Source organism: Chiloscyllium punctatum, chromosome 1, assembly GCF_047496795.1.
Source record: "Chiloscyllium punctatum isolate Juve2018m chromosome 1, sChiPun1.3, whole genome shotgun sequence".
Taxonomy (NCBI): domain Eukaryota; kingdom Metazoa; phylum Chordata; class Chondrichthyes; order Orectolobiformes; family Hemiscylliidae; genus Chiloscyllium; species Chiloscyllium punctatum.
This window is the reverse complement of record NC_092739.1, coordinates 97,939,163-97,950,600: the sequence shown is the minus strand read 5'-3', so window position 1 is coordinate 97,950,600 and position 11,438 is coordinate 97,939,163. Positions and strand designations below refer to the sequence as shown.

At 41.1% G+C, this 11,438-nt stretch overlaps 1 protein-coding gene across 1 annotated transcript in view; it reads right to left on the bottom strand.

Annotated features, from left to right (window-relative positions):
• Positions 1-1,169: 1,169 nt before the first annotated feature.
• Positions 1,170-11,438, bottom strand: part of dhx29 (DEAH (Asp-Glu-Ala-His) box polypeptide 29) — a 140,450-nt gene continuing 130,181 nt past the window's right edge. The window contains exon 28 of the mRNA XM_072571611.1: positions 1,170-9,730. The gene's annotated coding sequence lies outside the window, so the exon portion shown is untranslated. The remainder of the gene's footprint in view (positions 9,731-11,438) is intronic.

The window sequence follows — 11,438 nt, the reverse complement described above, 5'->3', positions numbered from 1 at the left end:
AGTGAAGAAGGTGTTGGTTTGCTTTCTTTTATTGGTCAGAGTATTGAGTACAGGAGTTGGGAGATCACATTGTGGCTGTACTGGACATTGGTTAGGCCACTCTTGGAATATTGCATGCAATTCTGGTCTCCTTCCTATTGGAAAGATGTTGTGAAACTTGAAAGGGTTCAGAAAAGATTTACAAGGATGTTGCGAGGGTTGGAGGATTTGAGCTTTCGGGAGAGGCTGAATAGGCTGGGGCTGTTTTCCCTGGAGCATTGGAGGCTGAGGGGTGACCTTATAGAGGTTTACAAAATTATGAAGGGCATGGATAGGGTAAATAGGCAAAGTCTTTTCCCTGGGGTCGGGCAGTCCAGAACTAGAGGGCATAAGTTTAGGGTGAGAGGGAAAAGATATAAAAGAAACCTACGGGCAACTTTTTCACACAAAGAGCGGTACATGTATAGAATGAGCTGTCAGCGGAAGTGGTGGAGGCTGGGAGAATTGCAACATTTAAGAGTCATTTGGTTGGTATATGAAAAGGTAGGGCTTGGAGGAATATGGGCTGGGTGCTGGCAGGCGGGACTAGATTGGGTGGGATATCTGGTCGGCATGGACGGATTGGACCTGAGGGTCTGTTTCCATGCTGTACATCTCTATAACTCTTGACTTCGATTTAGAGTCATATTGTAACAAATAAATATCTAACTAAAGAGAGCTGCAGTGATTCTTCTATAGACACTGTTATACAAATAGCACGTGTTTAACTTACACTGGCCATGATGATTAAAAAAAACCTATCAACTACAGATTTGTCAGGGAACTTTTAGTGAAAACCAGCGTTTAAAAATTGTGCAAAAGTTAGAAGCTACATTTGCTTTGGCGTTTGTTAGTCTTGTATCATGTCTTAAATGATCTGTCAGGAATAAAGGTACCAGTGATATGACAGTCAAGCAATATTTTCAACGCGAAGACAACACGCCCGGCTTTAAATCCTGTTAAACCAACAGTGGTGGAAGATTTTCGACTTTCCAATGTACCTGTTAGTTAATTATAACAGCAATAACTCAGAAGGCAGGAATACACGCTGTCATTTCTGAAATGAAGCACCCCTCAGACGGAGCTATTTATTATTTGATGTTAATGTGAGGATGTTTGCATTCAGTAAACTGTTAATTGACATAGAAGGTTTTATTTTCATATTTAGTATTTATTGCTGAATTTCAGGTACGATAACAGGAATGACACACACGATAAACAAAATACAATGGGGTTCCAACCGCCTTTAAAGTATGCATTGTCTGTTTAGCAAATCTACTGAAATCTCTGCCCTGTTGTGTTGACAGTTTCCGTCCTGTCACTTTCCAATATATGGAACAAAAAGGGAGCGAGAATTGCCGCGCTGGACTCATGGAAGGAGGCTCCCCTGGGCAGTGATGTCAGACGCCAGTCACAGTCTCTCTGTATACACACAACCATTGCCGCAATCCGAGCCGGGACCCATTACAAACAAACATACCAGGCCGTAGCAGCAGAGAGAGCTAACTACATACACTGCACCATTAACGCCTCACTGAGTTTATGGGATTAGCAGAAAGACAGCCAGCACAAGCTGTTCCCTCACCGAGACAGAAATGGTCGAACGAGTTATGCCACTTTAATTAAACGTACAATTCCGAGTTTCATGTAACTGATCCAAATTGCTAATTGGAACGCCTACACAGTCCTAATCAATTGATTTCAAATAAAATGGCATGAATTCACATTTTGACGTGGTATTCATGGGACTGAAATTTTAGAACTATCCAATTAAATGTTCTTGTTTCAAAATCCTTACTTTAAATCCAAAAAAGTGTAATGCACGGGTAATTTCAACTCATCGACTAAAAAAAAATGAATTTTCAAGAATAAGAAAACCGAAAGAACCATGGATGCTGGAAATCAGAAATAAAATAGAAATTGCTGGGATTAAAAGTTTAGCAGGTCTGGCAATATCTATGGAGAGAAATCAGAGTTAACGCTTTGGGTCGAGTGACCCTTCCTCAGAACCGTTGAATCTTCAAGCATGGATTCCTTCAAATAGTTAAAATCACCCTTCCTTAAGTTGTGTAATTACAAAAAGAACCTTTGGCTTGGCATACTGTGAGTGAAGTAGGAGAGAGACAGTGGGTGAGAGGTAGCAGACAGAAGCATTTACCCCAATGGAGCAGAGGAGATAATTGATCTCCTCCCTATACTGCTGGATATTCCTTCAAATGGCTAGCACAACGTTGACTTGTGTGGCATTCCTTTTTTTCTTATATCCAAAAGCGCTTTTATACAAAACTGAACACTTTTTCCATCATCAAATTACCGTGGTTTTTTTTTCCCATCTATTCCTCCCAAGTAAATCATTTAATGCAAAGCCGATTGAGGGCAACACAAACCATCAAAGGTGAAGGAGAGATAGGGAGAAGGAAAGGGTTAAATCGAATATAGTTAGACTGGGTGGCATTCCATTACCTTTTTTGATTAACAATCCATGAAAAGGTGCAGAAAATAAAGACCCATATATCTGAGCCCCCAAATCTCTTCGGAGATCCATTGTATTTAACCTCATACCACTGAGAAAGTAACCTGATCTTTTATTTTCTGGTCTCAAATGGATAACCGTACACACTTGCTTACGTTGAACTCCATCTGCCACAGTTTTTACCTATTCACTTAATCTATCAATATCTGTTTGCAATGTTATGCTATCATCTACACTATATAAAGATACCTGACTTTGTGTCATTAGGAAATCTGAATATCACATTGAATGTTGCAACTAAGAGCATCACAACTTACAGGGCAAGATGGCAGCAGTGAGGTATATGCCGGAGTGGGCACTTGAGGCAGCAGTGGACATGGAGCCAAGGCTTCCTGATTATTGGTGAGGCAGTGCCAGTATCAGAGCCAGAGGCATTTTGGTTGCAGGTAAGTGCAGGTCCAGCACGGGACCCAGCATCAGCAGCCCATTGGGAAGGTCGGCCAGCCATGAAGCAATGGTGCCAGAAGAATGGCATCTCCTCCGGTAGTAGGTCCAGCACAGGCAGCAGCGAGGTGGTGAAGAAGGCATTGTGGCAGAGGCTTCATTGGTAAGCCGGCTCAGGGCTCATGGTAGAGGCAGCAGGGACACTTTCAGTTGTATCTTTTTAGTCTTAAATTATTCAAAATGGTGCTGAATTGTAACAAAAGCTCAAGCCTTTCTCTGTATTTCACTGTGGTGCTCATTGTAGACTACAAGTAACAATATATCATCATAAGTCTTTCTGTACTATATCCAAAAATAATGAATAATGTAAATTGATGCCCTAACACATTTCCTTATGGCACAGCAGTAGTCCATCCTGCCAATTTGAGAATGTATCCATTATTATTCCTGCCACTCAACCAATTTTGCAGCCATGTCAGTGATTTGCCCTTTATTCACTATTATCTGAGTTAACAGACTGTTATAAAATGCCTTCTGGAAGTCAACATCCATAGACATTTCCCTCTCTTAGCAACCACTTCAAAAAATTCAAGGTGGTTTATCAAGCATGATCAACCTGTCCTCTGGGGTTCCAAAGAAATCAGTATTGGGGACTCTTAGTGTTGTGGCATGTAATGATTTAGGTATGAACATAGGAAGATTGATCAGTAAGTTCACAAATGATATAAAAAATTACAGAGGAGGATAACGTTAGGTTATAGGAGGGACTGATCAGTGGCAACAGATCAATCCAGAGAAGTGTGTGGTGATCACTTGGATAGGACAAACACGGAAAGGGAATCCATGATGAAGAGTAGAATCTGCGAAGGATCGAGGGCCAGGGGACCTCAACATGCATGCCCATCAGTCCATTAGGAAGTGGCATGGGTAGGTAAAGTGCTTAAGGTGGCATTTGGCATAACTTTCATTTATTAATCAAGACAGAGGTTAAGAGCAGAGAGAAATAGCTAAATCTGTATAAAACAGTTAGGCCACAAGTATTGTGTGCAATTCTGGAATCTACATTATCGGAGGGATATGATTGCACTGGAGAGGGTGCAGAGACATTGCTGGATTTTGCCGAGTTAGCGTATCAGTTATGAAGAGAGATTGGAGTGTGAAGTACTCATCTTATAGCTCTCATTCTGCACTCGTTAATGTAATTCTAGAGTCCGGGGATTTTAACGAATACTCACTGCATAGTGATGAATGCAGAAGAGATGAAGTAGGAAAAGGTGATCTGCCTGAAAGATTGAGAACTTCATACAAAGCCCACCACTACAAAACTGAAATTCTGCTACCTACTTAATTAAGAGACTCTTTCTGCTCTTCTAAAAGCTTGGGCCAGGCCTGGAAAATTCTGGCATTTTCTAACCTTTCATTTCCTCCTTTTAGTTTTCATCCCTTCTTGAATATTGTTATTACTTTTGTGATTTCCCAATTCTTAGGGACCTTTCTAATCTTTGGAAATTCCCAAGATTCAAGAGCAATGTTGCTACTTCCTTGAAGAGTCTAGGAAGCAGGCCCTCAAATCCAGGGAATTTACCAGCTTTTGGTTATATTATTCAAGATACTTTTTCCTTCCACAGAAATTGACCATTTTTAAGTTCATCAACTCCCAACCCACCCCAGCAACATTTCTGAGCACAGGATAACCCCTGAGTTATGCCCCCCTTTTCACAAAGGTTGATTGAACAACCTTCCTAGTTTCATCCATCTGGCATTGCTCAGCTTATTATGACAATTGAGATGAACTGAGGGCCTTGAGTGGCAATGTACCCCTTAAGATTCTTGATAAATACAACAGTGTCTCATGGTCATCTTGCTGAGCCCTACATAATGGGAACCAAATCAAAGATGGGCAAACAGCTGATGGGTTAGCCATCCAACATAAAGCATGCAGCCCATTGAAAACTGGTCTCACGTGTGTGTTGGGAGAGGGGGAGATGTCATAGAATCCTTACAGTTGGAAACAGGCCATTAGGCCCAGGTCCACACCAACCCTCCAAAGAGTATCCCACCCAGACCCATTCCCCTCCCCTCCCCTATTATTCTCCTGTACCCCTGACTAATGCATTTAACCTACACACCCCTGACAACGATGGGCAATTTAGCATGGCCAGTTCACTTAACCTGCGCAGCTTTGGACTGTGGGAGGAAACGGAAGCACCTGGAGGAAACTGACATCATGTGACATGCATCAAGATACAGTAGTTGAGTGGGGTATTAATATCATTACTCTACAAACTCCCATTTTCATACTAAAACTGATATCAGTATTTTTTTCCCCAAACATATGAAAAATGTATGTCTGTAATATGTGTTCTGAAATTCAATGTTATTCCATCAGAAACAGTTCCTAAATTAGCCTACAACATTCAACATTGAAGTTTAATTTATGTGGCTCAGTTTGCAATTTGTTCTAACAGGAAGGCAGATCTGGAGAAATAGCATTGAGAGCACATGTAAGGATTGACCAGAAGGAAAACAGGTCCAGCTGTGTCACATTGAGCAAGAAGTCGAGGTGCTAAGATAGTAGTAAATTTGTGGTGGATTTTTATTTGTCTCTAAAAGCTATTACTGAGATAAAAGGAATACTATTAATTTGGATTTATTTGAGGTTTGTAATGAAATCTTTTCAAACTTTTTGTCAAATGTAATGCTGTTCATGCTTTTCTTTCGTAAATACTTTATTCTTTGTAATAAAAGTATGCTGGAAGACTCTAGTATACATGTTCAGTTACTGATCTCCACAGTTCATAAAACATTTTCAGCAAACCATTTTGGATTTCATTCTGTGACCTGACTTGCCTGGTATGAACATCAGCTGGGATCATACAGATACATTGCGTTTCTATTTGAAACTTACTTTGGAAAAAAAAGTCAAACATTTTAACAAAAGTCTATTCGCAGTGTTCAATGCACTTGTTTAAAAAAAAGCAATATTCCAACGGTATTTGATGCAGAGACAACACTCTGAGCATCATGTTATGTCACACATTAGTGCAACATGGCTTAATCATGCTCATATAGCACACTGCACCAACCTCTAAATCTGTCTTTCTTAAACTTGGAAAAGTACCTTTAAAGTTCTGATCTCAAAAGTAAAACAAAAATTCATACATCTATTCTCCATATAGACCTTAAGCTGTAGAACAGAAGTAGGCCATTCAAGGCTGCCAGGTCTGCTCCACCATTCAATAAGATCAGCACCACTTTCCTACCATTTCCCCATAACCCTCGATTCTCTGAATGATTAACAATCTGACAAGAAAAGCAAATACTACAGACACTGGAAATCTGAACCAGAAACAAAGTGTCAGAGAAACTCAGCAGGTCTAGCTGCATCTGTGGAGATAGGAACAGAGCTAATGCTTCAAGTCCCGTATGACTCTTCTTTTGAACTGAAAGAAGCTGGAAAATGATGGCTTATGCTAGTGACAGAGGAGGGGCAAGTGGAACAGATGGTACATGGGGAGAGTAAAAGACAAAGGCTGTGAGAGTGGTGATAAAGAATTGACAGATATGTAAAGAGGAACAAATGTTAGGTCTACAAAGGAGAAAATTGGTCCCACTTTGCTGAAAGCCAAGTTAACAAGTCACGGAGAGTGGGGAATGCAAGAACAATGGAATACAGAGGTCAAACTTAGCTGTGGAACTCAACGCTGAGATTTAGAGGCCATGAAGTGCCTAGGTCAAAAATGAGGTGCTGCTCCTCCAGCTTGTGTTGAAGGTTTTTGGGAGACAGTAGCAAGCCAAGGTCAGAAGCATCCATCTCAGCTTTGAGATGTCAAGCTTATCTCAACCTTGAAATTACTTAACAACTCAGCTTCTACAGCCTTCTATAATAAATAATTCCACAAACTGAATATCCTCAGGAAAAAAAATGATGAGAATAGGCAGCCCCCAAGAAGCTACTTGTGATTAAAAGCACAAGCATCAGTGATCCCCAGTGGAGGGCTCTCTACACAGGAGTCCTCCCCCTTTCTCTCGGGGATCTGGGGTGGAGGGTGCTGCACACAGTTGTCCCCTGCAACTGCAGATGGCGGGGGTTCACAGACTTACAGCCCAACTGCTTGTTCTGTGGTGCTGTGGACCATATATATATTGGGTGTGGGAGCTTGCACTCCCTTTTTGCTTTTCTAAAAAAACCTCCTTCTCTGTTTTTGGTTGCACTTCAGTCCCATGCTGCTGATCTTTGGGCACCCATACAGAGGAGGGGAACGCAGGTCTGAGGACCTCCTCGTGGGTCTGCTCATGGGCCTGGCCAAACTGGCTATAAACAGGTCCAGGCAGAAGGCAGTGGAGGGGGTTGTTATGGCAGATTGCCTGCCCCTCTTCCGCAGTTATGTTAGAGACTGGGTGTCTCTGGAGAAGCAGCATGCGGTGTCCACCAACATCTTGAGCTGTTCAAGGAGAGGTGGGTCCCGCAAGGAGTGCAGTGTATTATTTCCCCCTCCAACTCTATTTTGATTTAATCCCTGCCCTCCCCTTCACTGTTTGATCACATAGCATTGTCCTTTGATGTGAAGGGCACTGCTTGTCACTGTCCACTTGGGTGTTTCTTTTCCTCCTGGTGGTGGAAACTGAATAAAGATTTGTACACCTTGTGTCTTCCATTATGTCTCACACCAACACACACACAACATGGGTGCTGGGGAAAAATAAGCACTACTGCAGTTAGGCAGTAGTGTGGGGGCAGAAAAAAAAGTATAGCATCAGACATCCTCCTCACTGAGCACTGGCTCTGAGGGAGCTGGACCATGCAAAGGATTCTCCATGTGTAAATAAAGGGCGAAAAAAAAAGCATAAGCATCCATGATAACACATTCTTGCCCTCAAATCCACCAACAGCAATAATAGTAACAAGACGGAATACCACCAAGACGGAATGACTTCCTCACCAAGAACACGCATGGATTTGTGGTGATCTCCATTGGAATGTCACATTTCCTGAATACAAGCAATTAATCCCACGAAACCTCTTCTTGGCCTGGATGATCCACAGAAAGGACTTAATCTTTACTGCTTCAGATTGGAGTGAAATACAAGAACATCATCCATTACACTAACCCATTTGGTTTCTACCTGCATTTGCTGTAACACCCCAGGTTTTATATTTCAGGCAGCATTTCTAAAGCATTACAACTTACTCTGAATTTAAAAGTAACACTACAACATAACACACCTGTGCAAAACATATGACAGCAACAGAAGACAGCGGGAAGCCTCAGCAACCTTAGTATTTGTGTAAGGAGTGAATGCGCCTACATATGTAGTAATTTCCAAAAATATCTGAGATACCCTCATCTCAATGACGTAGAGGTGCTATGTTGGGTTGGACAAGGTCACAAGTCACATGACACCAGGTTATATTCCAACAGGTTTCTCTGAAATCACACGCTTTTGAAGTGCTGCTCTTTCGTCAGGTGAAGTGCTTCACCTGATGAAGCAGCAGCACTCCGAAAGCTTGCGATATCAAATAAACCTGTTGCACTGTAACCTGGTGTTGAGACTTCTGACCTTTTCCTCTATGTAATATTTTTACTGCTCAATTATCTCTTCACCCTGTATTTTGCACATAAACTGGAAAAGTTTAAGCAAAGTCCTAATGTAGAAAATAACCAATTTAAGACAGCCAGAACTAAAATGAAACTCTGAGCCAGTTATTATATTTAATATTTTGCGACAGAATAACAGGTGAATAAATAACTAACGGAACTAAATAACTAAATCAATCAAATCAAAAGATGGTGTAACTTTGAATGAACTCTACAACATTTTTACAACTTGTACAAATATCCTAACAATTGAAATGGCCATTGTCTTAGTTATAAAAGTAAAAAATGCTGGTGAAACTCAGCAGGACTGGCACCATCTGTCAGGAGAAAGCAGAGTTAACGTTTCAAGTCTGGTGATTATTCATTGAATTCTGATGAAAGGTTACTGGACTCGAAAGGTTAACTCGGTTTTCTCCCACAATTGTTTGTAGACCTGAGTTTTGCCAGCAATATCTGTTTTTGTTTCAGATCTCCAGCATCTACAGTTTTTGTTTAATATTGTTTTAGTTATAATTGCTTAGCTTTTATTTTGTACAATTCTGCATCTTAGGGAAAGTGTGAGCTTTCCCCTCCAATAACTTTGATATAATTTCAAATCATTAAAAAGTCAGACGAGGAAAAATGTTTCCAATGAAATAAATTATAATGGCAGTGCGCAGTGATCACAAGCATTTACTTCTTAAAAGAGCAATTTCTAAAACAGATCATATGCACATCTGTTAAATGTTCATGTGCTAATCAACACAGTGTGACCTGACACATCATGCACATATTTCTCCACTGCTTTCTAAATCAGGTCCACATGTAGTCCTATGTTTAATTCTGGTTTCGAGTTTTTAACCAAAAGTTTGTTATGCAAATCTTTATTAAGAATTTGAGTTTAATTGAACGGTCTGAGGTGGATTGTCAAAACAGGTATATGCAATCTGGAACTTTTTCAAAACAAATACAGGACAGGATATTTTCTTCCAAAATCAATCTGATGGTTTTTGATCCTCGACAGTATTCCTCCACATTACACGTCATTATTTTAGTCATCATTGATAGGCTAAGAGGCCGAGTCAGCTTTCTTGCCCTTTCTTAAATGTGTTTATTTTCAGCTCCTTCCAATCCTGTGGAATGTTAATGTTTTCAAATCCTTTGACATTTATTATACCATCCTATAAAAATCTTCATCTATTTTCCCTCCAGAACCCTAGGATAAATGCCAGAACATGTTAGTCTTTGATTATTTTAGTTTATTAAATACACTATTAATAAAAACAACTAAAAAACTAGTAATATGTTCTGCTGTATTTTATTCCACCTGCCAGACATATAAAGAATTCAGTTGGATTTTCAAGTTTTACTCATTATTTCAACGTCATTGTAACATGAAGAATTCCTTTCTAGCTCTCTTCTGCTGTACTAGAGTCTGGGATTTTGATACTGAGGAAGAAGTTGCAGTCATGCCTTTGAAAACTTTCTTTACATCTTTCTAAAACCATTACATTGGAGACAGTCAATAACGTTACAGGTTGTAATTGGCGACCTTTAAGCGGCATTTGGATAGGTACATGGATGGGTGCTTAATCTAGGTTAGAAGTTCGGCACAACATCGTGGGCCGAAGGGCCTATTCTGTGCTGTACTGTTCTATGTTCTGTGTTCTATGTTCTATGTATGTTGGAAGGAGCACATTTGTTGCACTTGGAGGAGAGAAAGGTGGCAGTGCAGTGGCAAAGTCACTACACCATTACAATCAGAGGCCCAAGCTAATTCCTTAGCGGGCTTGGGTTTAAAATTAAAAATTATTAATTCACAAATATCAGTAATTCAAAGCTAGCTCAATGTAAATAAACTAAACTATTGTAATAACTCATCAAGTTAACCATGCTCTCTGATGAAAATCTCGTCTGCTGTAGCTATGACTTCAGACCCAAAGCAATGCTGTTTACTTTAAAAATGCACTATAAAATAGCCTAGCTGAAAAATGTGTTGCTGGAAAAGCGCAGCAGGTCAGGTAGCATACAAGGAGCAGGAGAATCGACATTTCGGGCATAAGCCCTTCTTCAGGAATAGTTTAAAGAAGGACTTATGCCTGAAACGTCGATTCTCCTGCTCCTTGGATGCTGCCTGACCTGCTGCGCTTTTCCAGCAACACATTTTTCAGCTCTGATCTCCAGCATCTGCAGTCCTCACTTTCTCCTATAAAATAGCCGAACATGCTATTCATTTAAAGAGGATTTACGGATGGACAACAAATGCTGGCCAAGCTAGCGATATCCATATTCCATAAAGAATTGAGGTGTTCAAACATTTAAACAATTTTGACAGGGTTATGAAAGATATTCTGCTTCCACTATACCAGGTCAGTAACTAAGGTTCACAATTTCAAGACTGTCAGCAAGAGAGTTAGAAGTGAGATTAGGAGAAAACTTTTTACTCAGAGTTGGTAGGATTTGGAATGCACTGCCTGGGAAAGAGGTGAAGGTGGATTCCAAAGGAGGTTTTAAAAGAAAGCTGGAAATGGATTTGAGAGTGTTGAATTCAGCGAGCTAGGGAGATCAGGCTGGAGAACGTGACTATTTGAGGAGTTCTTTCAGTAGGTCAGTGGCAAAGCCTGATGGCCTAGATGGCGGTCAGCGGTGAAGCCTGATGAGTCCATATGGCAATCAGTGGTGAAGCCTGATGTGCCCAGATGGCAGCGAGTTTGGAAGCCCGGTGGGCCCAGATGGCAGCGAGTTTGGAAGCCCGGTGGGCCCAGATGGCAGCGAGTTAGGAAGCCCGGTGGGCCCAGATGGCAGCGAGTTTGGAAGCCCGGTGGGCCCAGATGGCGGTGAGTTTGGAAGCCCGGTGGGCCCAGATGGCGGTGAGTTTGGAAGCCCAGTGGGCCCAGATGGCAGTCAGTTGGGAAGCCCGGTGG